The sequence below is a fragment of the Pristiophorus japonicus genome, chromosome 15 (assembly GCF_044704955.1).
Source record: "Pristiophorus japonicus isolate sPriJap1 chromosome 15, sPriJap1.hap1, whole genome shotgun sequence".
In the NCBI taxonomy this organism is placed as follows: Eukaryota; Metazoa; Chordata; class Chondrichthyes; family Pristiophoridae; genus Pristiophorus; species Pristiophorus japonicus.
In genome coordinates this window covers 31466669-31477521 of record NC_091991.1, presented here as the reverse complement: position 1 = coordinate 31477521, position 10853 = coordinate 31466669, and positions in this window count along the sequence as shown.

Genomic DNA, 10853 nt, shown 5'->3' with positions numbered 1-10853 from the left:
GCCCATTCTTTCGTACGCCTCAGTGAAGACCAATTGAACAAGTACTTTGGTTCGGTATTCACTAAGTAGGACACAAACAACCTTCCGGATATAAAAGGGGTCGGAGGGTCTAGTAAGGAGGAGGAACTGAGGGAAATCCTTATTAGTCGGGAAATTGTGTTGGGGAAATTGATGGGATTGAAGGCCGATAAATCCCCAGGGCCTGATGGACTGCATCCCAGAGTACTTAAGGAGGTGGCCTTGGAAATAGTGGATGTATTGACAGTCATTTTCCAACATTCCATTGACTCTGGATCAGTTCCTATGGAGTGGAGGGTAGCCAATGTAACCCCACTTTTTAAAAAAAGGAGGGAAGAGAGATAACAGGGAATTATAGACCGGTCCGCCTGACATCGGTAGTGGGTAAAATGATGGAATCAATTATTAAGGATGTCATAGCAGTGCATTTGAAAAGAGGTGATATGATAGGTCCAAGTCAGCATGGATTTGTGAAAGGGAAATCATGCTTGACAAATCTTCTGGAATTTTTTGAGGATGTTTCCAGTAGAATGGACAAGGGAGAACCAGTTGATGTGGTATATTTGGACGTTCAGAAGGCTTTCGACAAGGTCCCACACAAGAGATTAATGTGCAAAGTTAAAGCACATGGGATTGGGGGTAGTGTGCTGACATGGATTGAGAACTGGTTGTCAGACAGGAAGCAAAGAGCAGGAGTAAATGGGGACTTTTCAGAATGGCAGGCAGTGACTAGTGGGGCCCCAGCTGTTTACACTGTACATTAATGATTTAGACGAGGGGATTAAATGTAGTATCTCCAAATTTGCGGATGACACTAAATTGGGTGGCAGTGTGAGCTGCGAGGAGGATGCTATGAGGCTGCAGAGCGACTTGGATAGGTTAGGTGAGTGGGCAAATGCATGGCAGATGAAGTATAATGTGGATAAATGTGAGGTTATCCACTTTGGTGGTAAAAACAGAGAGACAGACTATTATCTGAATGGTGACAGATTAGGAAAAGGGGAGGTGCAAAGAGACCTGGGTGTCATGGTACATCAGTCATTGAAGGTTGGCATGCAGGTACAGCAGGCGGTTAAGAAAGCAAATGGCATGTTGGCCTTCATAGCGAGGGGATTTGAGTACAGGGGCAGGGAGGTGTTGCTACAGTTGTACAGGGCCTTGGTGAGACCACACCTGGAGTATTGTGTACAGTTTTGGTTTCCTAACCTGAGGAAGGACATTCTTGCTATTGAGGGAGTGCAGCGAAGGTTCACCAGACTGATTCCCGGGATGGCGGGACTGACCTATCAAGAAAGACTGGATCAACTGGGCTTGTATTCACTGGAGTTCAGAAGAATGAGAGGGGACCTCATAGAAACGTTTAAAATTCTGACGGGGTTAGACAGGTTAGATGCAGGAAGAATGTTCCCAATGTTGGGGAAGTCCAGAACCAGGGGACACAGTCTAAGGATAAGGGATAAGCCATTTAGGACCGAGATGAGGAGGAATTTCTTCACCCAGAGAGTGGTGAACCTGTGGAATTCTCTATCACAAAGTTGTTGAGGCCAATTCACTAAATATATTCAAAAAGGAGTTAGATGAAGTCCTTACTACTAGGGGGATCAAGGGGTATGGTGAGAAAGCAGGAATGGGGTACTGAAGTTGCATGTTCAGCCATGAACTAATTGAATGGCGGTGCAGGCTAGAAGGGCCGAATGGCCTACTCCTGCACCTATTTTCTATGTCTATGTTTATGTCTAAGATGTTGACTGTAACTGGAGTTCAGTCTCTGAATGTGCGCAGACGCAAGCGTCATCCGCTTACTGTAGTTCGACGATAGAGGTTGGGATGGTCTTGGATCTGGCCTGGAGACGACGAAGGTTGAACAGGTGCCCACTGGTTCTGTAATTTAGTTCCACTCCAGCAGGGAGCTTGTTGACTGTGAGGTGAAGCATTGCAGCGAGGAAGATCGAGAAGAGGGTTGGCTTGATGACGCAGCCCTGCTTGACCCCGGTCCGGATGTGGATTGGGTCTGTGATGGATCCGTTGGTCAGGATCGTGGCTTGCATGTCGTCGTGGAGCAGGTGGAGGATGGTGATGAACTTTTGGAGGCAGCCGAAACGGAAGGGAACGCTCCACAGACCTTTGCGTTTGACAGTGTCAAAGACCATTGTAAGGTCAAAGAAGGACATGTACAAGGATTGGTGCTGTTCCCTGCATTTTCTTGCAGCTGTCGCGCCGTAAAAATCACATCCGTTGTACCCTGTAGAGGCCGAAATCCACATCGTGACTCCGGGAGGAACTCCTGGGAGTTGCTGAGGGAATGCTGCACTGTCAGAGGTGCCATCTTTAGGATGAGGCCCCGTCTGCTCTCTCAGGTGGACATAAAAGATCCCATGGCACTATTTTAAAGAAGAGCAGGGGAGATCTAGACTATATTTATCCCTCAATCAACACCCAAAAACAGATTATCTGGTCATTATGACATTGCTGATTGTGGGAGCTTGCCGTGTGCAAATTGTTTGCGGTATTTCCTATATTACAACAATGACCACACTTCAAAAACTTCATTGGCTGTAAAGTGCTTCAAGACATCCTGAGGATGTGAAAGGCGCTATAGAAATGCAAGACTTTTTTTCCTTGATTACTGTAGCAAAGAGCCAGGACAGACACAATGGACTCCTTCTGTGCTGTAAACTTCTATGTTTCCATGTACTTGCTGAAATATTCAGTCAGGAAATTACCATTCAATTTTACCAAATATAAGGTGAGTACAACTGACATATTTGCTTCAGTCTCGTACAAGTGTAAATATTTAAGCCGGATGAAGGCAACAACAACTTAAATTTATATTGCACCGTTAACGTAAAACATCCCAGGACACTTCACAGGAGCGTTATCAGACTACACTTAAAAACATACTTCATTGGCTGTAAAGCGCTTTGGGATGTCTGGTGGTCGTGAAAAGCACTCTATAAATGCAAGTCTTTCTTTTCTTTCTTTTGTGGTCATGTCAGTTGGGCTCAGCTGGTTTTACTAGGACTTGACCACATAATCTAGGTCGACATATCCCTGCAGCACCGAGGAGGCAATATATCATTACTGTTGGAGGCACCACCTTTCGCATGAGATGTCGAGCCAAGTCCGCGCGTTCAGACGGTCATCAAAAAGAGCTAGGATTTCTTCCAATGTCCTGGCCACCATTCAACCTACAACTGCCACCAAATATGGACTAAATTGTCAGTGGCTTATTTGCTGTTGATGGAATCTTGCTGTGCGCAAATTGGTTGCGCTTCAAAGGTAATCTGGTTGTTTAAACATTTTGGTGCATTTTAGACCATGGTGAGGGACGCTGGAAAATAGAACCAATTTAGGCACCTACCAGACCAGCTTTAGCACAATTGCACATAAAGTTCTCTTTACTCTGCTATAAAAAGACAGTGTCAGCTGTGGCTCAGTGGGTAGTACACTTGCCTCTGAATCAGAAGTTTGTGTATTCAAGTCCCACTCCAGGAGAACAAAAATCTAGGCTGACACTGCAGTGCAGTGCTGAGGGAATGCTGCACTGTCAGAGGTGCCATCCCTCAGATGAGACGTTAAACCGAGGCCAGTCTGCCATCTCAGGTGGATGTAAAAGATCCCATGGCACTATTTTGAAGAGGAGCAGGGGAGTTATCCCTGGTGTTCTGGCCAATATTTATCCCTCAATCAACATAATAAAACAGTTTATCTGGTCATTATCACATTACTGTTTGTGAGAGTTTGCAGTGCGCAAGTTGGCTGTCGCGTTTCCCACAATACAACAGTGACTACACTCCAATAATATTAATTGGCTGCAAAGCTTTGAGATGACCGGTGGTCGGGAAAGGTGCTATATAAATGCAAGTCTTTCTTTCTTTTTACGCCTCAGCTCCAACTTTAGAAGATTATCCACTACTGCATTGGTGTAACGTTTCCATTTCCCCGCTCCCCCCAGCAGCCATCCTATTCCCTTTCTACAAGATTGGAAATTTCAAGCCATGGGCTCACACTCGCTGGGAACTGTGAGACTGAAACCTTGCAGCCAAAGGGCAGAAGCAATTTTTATCTCACTATTCTGGTTTAGATTCAAACCCCAGTGAAAGACCAGTCAACAGCCCCATGATCTTGGAAAGTTGATTTATGATGTACCAGAATCTTGCATTATGCAAGAGTTGAATGCAACCAGGGTTACAGCAGTAAATACCAACCAAAGGCTTCCTGGAGTGTCCAAGAGTACATGGCCATGCCTGAAACTGAAGGGGCAGTACAACAACAACTTGCATTTATATAGCACCTTTAAAGTAGTGAAACATCCCGAGGCGCTTCACAGGAGCGTAAGCAGACAAAATGTGTCGCCGAGCCACATGGGGAGATATTAGGACAGGTGACCAAAAGTTTGTTCAAAAAGGTAGGTTTTAAGGAACGTTTTAAAAGGAGGAAATAGAGGCGGAGACGTTCAGATCTTAGGGCGTAGACAGCTGAAGGCATGGCTCGCGATGGTAGATTATACATGTAAAAAATCAGTCAATGTTTTCATTTATATCCTTCAATTTATATGAACAAAGGAACCCTCTTTCCTGCTTTAGGCGTGCTATAATGTAACATTAGCATGCAAATCTATAGTCATGCAGCGATGTCCAATTTGTGCAAAACATTGGTTAACCACAGTTGGTGTATAATGTGCAGTTTTGGGCACTCAATCATAGGAAGGATATTAAAGCCATGAGCAACACTCGAACAACACTGGGAAGGAAAGGTCACAGCTATGAAGAAAGGCATGACAAATTGAGGCATTTTTTACTGGAACAGAGAAGATTAAGACAGGATCAAATGGGTTTTCCCAGCTATAAAAAGTTTTGAGGCAATAAATAGTGAAAGATTACTATCATTGGTTGGTGAATTTGTAGCAGGAGGAAAGTCAGGAATATCACAGAAGAGTGGGCGAGTCAGAAGAAATGTTTTCCACGGAGGATTTTTAGACTAGGAAGTGTTTCACCACAAGTAACCGCTGAAGTGGAGACTGTAACAGCATTTAAGAAGGGAACTGGATAAGCATTTGAAAAGGAAAAATATAAAAGGATACAGGGAATGGGCAAGGACACAGGATTAAAGTAAATGACTCCAGTTGTGGAGCTTTCACTGCCACAATGTGCTGTTATTTCTGATTCTAAATCTCATTCTTAGCCATTGATACAATGCACTAAAAAGCATTAATGAAAAGCCAATACCAACAGCATTTCAGTTCAAAGATATAGTCCCTTAAAGCCCATGGTGGAAACATGGGCTTCTACCTTGAGCTACCAGGAGATTACGCGGTTTTCGGATGGGGAGTGTATGTATTGCACAAGACATCACATTTGTGTGGGTCAGGCTGGATGGACCAGTAGGTCTTTTCCTGTCAGTCAGTTTTTGTATCTTTGTAGGAGTTAATACAAATAACTGACAATATGCAGGAAGTTTCTTGGGAAATTACTTCATATCCTATGGCATATAGAGTTTGGTAATGCTAGTGATTCTTAATATAGATGTTTTGTACATGTACACCTGTTCATTATCAATTTTATATTTAGAAACTAAACACTTATTTTGGTAACACGGTTGAGATGCAGCATATGAATAAATTGCAATTAGCTCAATCAGCAAATCAGTTGACACTAACTTTAAAAAAAAGCACAACTGACAAATTCTAGGTTCACTGTAGTTCACTCACAATGCGAAAGCTACTACATTATTTATACACACAGTAGTATTTGTTACAGAGAAATGAAGTGCTACATGTAATTTTAATGGCCGAACAGGCATTTTTACAAATACAAAATGGCACTTCAAATTTAATGTGCATTTAAAGGTAAAACCACGTTAGGCAGTGTGAATGGAACTATCCACTATAATAGCTCAATCTAAATATTAGCAAGACTTTCACTATTGCAATACTGGTCTGTATAAATATAATACAAAATATGGTTAGTTTTCCAACCAGATTATTGGTCTTGATGGATTTAAAAAACAAATCATCTAATGGCTGCTTTGAAACATTTATGTGGCAAATTATTCAGGAAATTGATCTCACTACTTTTGCAACACACAAATTACTTATTTTTGCACATAATTACTTCTTAAATATTCTAAGCATTCTGCGCTTCCCCCTTGTTTGAGTCATTCTTGCATTCATTCACATTTGGAAAAGCAAAAATCCGTGTTAAGGATTCAAAGAATGACAGCGCCACCTGCAGATCGTTAGGAAACGTACCCAATAAACACAAGCAAAACAAGTGCCAGTGTCTTGCTTTACAGCTCTTTTATGGCTCATTCAAGGTGGTGAAAATATAATTTATTGTTTTAAAAAAATCTTAAAGGTTACTACAGAATAAAGGTTATCTGAAATGGGACTGCTTACACTACCAGATGACGCAAGAGTCACGTATAAAAAGGAAAGAGAATCAAGAGCATTTTTAGGAAGAGATCAGTATAGTACATATCAAAGCGCTGGAGAAGTGTCGCCAAGGATGTCTGCGCAAGATCCTGAAAATCCCCTGGGAGGATAGACACAGCAACGTTAGTGTTCTCGATCAGGCCAACATCCCCAGCATCAAAGCACTGACCACACTCGACCAGCTCCGTTGGACGGGCCACATTGTCCGCATGCCCGACACAAGACTCCCAAAGCAAGCGCTCTACTCGGAACTCCTACACGGCAGGCGATCCCAGGTGGGTAGAGGAAACGTTTCAAGGACACCTTCCTTGATAAAGTGCAACATCCCCACTGACACCTGGGAGTCCCAGGCCAAAGACCGCCCGAAGTGGAGGAAGAGGATCCGGGATGGCGCTGAGCATCTCGAGTCTTGTCGAGAGCATGCAGAAAGCAAGCGCACGCAGCAGAAAGGGCGTGCAGCCAACCAGACTCCCCACCCACCCTTTCCTTCAATGACTTTCTGTCCCACCTGTGACAGAGACTGTAATTTACAATATTGGACTGTACAGTCACCTGAGAAGTCACTTTTAGAGTGGAAGCAAGTCTTCCTCGATTTCGAGGGACTGCCTATGATGACATCAGAAAATGCTGGAAATCTAAGCAGGTCAGGCAGCATCTGTGGAGAGGCCTCTCCACAGATGCTGCCTGACCTGCTGAGATTTCCAGCAATTTTTGTTTTTATTCCAGATTCCAGCATTCACAGTATTTTGCTTTTATATCAGTAGTACGTCACAGGAGGAGGCCATTTGGCCCATCAAGTCTGCACAGGCTCTTTCGAAGAGCAATTCAGTTAGTCCCACTCTCCCGCTCTTTGCCTATATACCCATTCAAGTATTTATCCAATTCCCTTTTGAAGGCTACTACTGAATCTGTATCCACCACCCTATCAGACTGCTTTCCAAATCCTAACCATTCGTTGCATAATTCTTTTTCCCTCATGTCGCCTCTGGTTCTTTTGCCAATCACCTTAAATTTGTGCCCTCTGGTTACCGACCCTTCAGCCAGTGGAAACATTTTCTCTTTATTTATTCTAGTCTATCCACATAACTATAATCCCTCATCTCTGGAATCATTCTAGTAAATCTCTCCTGTACCCTCTTCAAAGTCTTCACGTCTTTTCTAAAGTGTGGTTCCCAGAATTGGACACAATACTCCAGCTGGTCTTATTCATTTACTTGCAATTATGAGTGTGATCTGGAAATGGAGACTGTTCTTGTTTTCAAACTTCTGATGGCCTAGAAATGTTTTTAATTACTATGAATTAAATGTAAGTTATGTTGTTAGCAGCAGTGAGCTCTGGTGAATCTGTGTGGGTTGCTTGATCAACCTCACTTGTTGACATTACATCAATGGTTAGGACATCCCCACCGGCACCTGGGAATCCCCGGCCCAAGACCGCCCTAAGTGGAGGAAGAGCATCTGGGAGGGTGCTGAGCACCTCAAGTCTCGGCGCCGAGAGATTGCAGAAACCATACGCAGACAGCGGAAGGAGTGTGCGGAAGACCAGAGTACCCATCCACCCTTTCGTTCAACCACTGTCTGTTCCACCTGTGACAGAGACTGTAATTCCCGTATTGGACTGTACAGTCACCTGAGAACTCACTTTTGGAGTGGAAGCAAGTCTTCCTCAATTTCACAGGACTGCCTATGATGATGGTGGTTAGGACATGCCTATTTGTTGCATGACGATATTTAATGCATATTTCACAATGTAATTGCCTGTTCTAAACATTGGTATAATGAACACTAGTGGGATGTGGCCAGCAGTAAGCCATACACCATTCCTACAATTATAGTAATCGCAGACACAATGTGGTCAGTGAGATAATGCACAGTTCATAGAGTGTATTTCATCTCCTGGGAAAAGTCAATTGTTCTTCGTACAATTATATTATTCTCACAATGACCAGAAAAAAATAGAAACTCGCCCTCCAAAACTGAATGGTACTAAGAACATAAGAACGAGGAGCAGAATTAGGCCATTCGGTCCCTCGAGCCTGCTCCACCATTTAATAAGATCATGGCTGATCTTCTACATCAATTCCACCTTCCCACCCTATCCCTTGATTCACTTAATATCCAAAAATCTATCGATCTCTGTCTTGAATATGCTCAACCACTGAGATTCCACAGCCCTCTGGGATAGAGAATTCCAGTGATTCACAACAGTGAATCAATGGTACTTGACTAGTCATTCAAAGTACAAACTTTGAATTATCTACAAGACTTGGCAAGTTATAGAAACTATTACTGAAATAATTCTCTCCTCCACATTAAACAATGAATAATTCACCTGACCACAAACTCTCTGCCCTTATCCCAACATCCACTTCCTGTCATCGGCCTTTGTTAATTTACACTGTGGTTAGCAGAGCTCTCTCAGTGGTTAGTGTAATTTTAAGTGAAGGCGAAAGGTTTATGAATAAGGTGAAGCCAACACTGACTTGGGATTGACTGAACAAACTGGATTCAAAGTCATGTGGCATTGCCTAGAGCAGGTCAACTTGAAGTGTAAGGAATAGCCTTCAGAAATGTTTTCCCCTCTTGCAAAAGATCAAAATTATAAGGGTCCAACAAAAAGAACGTAACATTTTGATATATGTGGCTGCATGATGTTGAATTGGTAATGAGACAATGTGGAATAAGAAGAAAATAAGTAATGGAATGACATGCCACAGAAAGAGGATGAGTCAATTGATATGTATAAAGCAAAACCAATGGAAAAATGTCTACAGAGAGAGTCCTTGTGATTAAACATTGTTTGACTTAGGCTATTCAAATAGGCTGAGGATAATTAACAAAGGTTAGAAATAAAAGGCAACCATTCATTTCACAAACAATGGTAGAAATGTGGATCTCTCTCACAAAAAGCAGTAGATGCGAGCTCAATGAATCATTTTAAATCTGAGATCGCTAGATTTTTTGCGAGCCAAGGATATCAAGGAATATGAAGCCAAGGCAGACAAATGGATTTAGGATACAGACCAGCCATGATCTCACTGAATGGCACAGCAGGCTCGAGGAGCTGAATGGCCTGCTACTGGTCCTATTTTATGGGGTTTTTTTCTGGTTCATTGGACAATGTTAGAGTATGTGAAGAAAAACGAATACCATATTAAGATGGCTTCAAGCTATTTTGTGAATAAGTAATGAATAAAGACTGCACTTAAATTGCTCATTTCATTTAAGGAATGAAGCATTTTACTCACTGTGTGACAAGATTAATATTAGATGCAAGAGTCTAATTATCACAGGCCATATCTGGCACATTACGGTCTAGCAAGGTCTGCTTCACTTACACAATTGAACGGTTCGGCAGCATCTCTTGTTCTAATCCAGCGACTCAATCTGACCCCATTTGATCTAATCCCAGAGGCCCATAATAGGTGGTGGACATGCCCCCAATATCATACCATGCTGTGCTTCAAAACAGTTGAATGCTCTACCAGTATACTGTGGCTAGAATTGGACTTGTTTCAAAAAAATAAATAGTGCGCGCGCAATTTCTGCCAATTCAGCCATAAGATTACTTGTCTATATACTAAATCCCCACCTTCTTCTGATTTAATCCCCCAAATGTTTTGAGAGTTTAGCTTTGGAAATGTTTTGCTAGAAATATGGCATGAACTTAATATTGGGCCTGGATTTTGCAGCAGGAATAACAACGTGGCTATCAGCACTCACTGTTGTTAAGGAGTAAATTGGACAGCAACATCCAGCGTCCGCACTGCACAGTGAAACGTGGTAATCAGGAAGTTGCTGTCTGAGTCACCTTGCTTTGCTATACCGCTACCTCGCTGAGAGACTCGCCATTCACATACATGGAAGGGCGTGAATTTGTGGTACTTACCTACTAGATACCCCCTAAACATGTTAGAAAAAGTTAGGGCTTGAACATTCAGGTGTAATTTTAGAACAGTACTAAAAATGTACATTTAAAAGTGTAGAATCTCATTCCTTCAAATTTTAACTATTGTTAAGAGATTTTTTTTTTTTAATTATTTTTATTTCTCTCTCTTATCTCTGTCTTAATCTCATCTTTCCCTCTCATTGGGCCCAAGTTTCCACATGATTCGCGCTTGATTTTTAGGAGCAACTGGTGGAGAACGGACTATTTTAGAAATCGCAATTCTCCACATTTTTTTTTCTGCAGTTCTAGTCAGGTAGAACAGTTCTAGTTTAGAACAGAATTTTTTCTTCAAAAGGGGGCGTCTGATTTGAAAGTTTCCACAGTGAAAATGTACTCCAAACTAAAGTAGAATGGCGCCAGTGAAGATTTTTGTAGAACTGAAAAAAACCTGTTCTACACATTAAAAAATCAGGCGCAGGTTACAAATTAGGCGTCCAGAACGAGGTGGGGGGG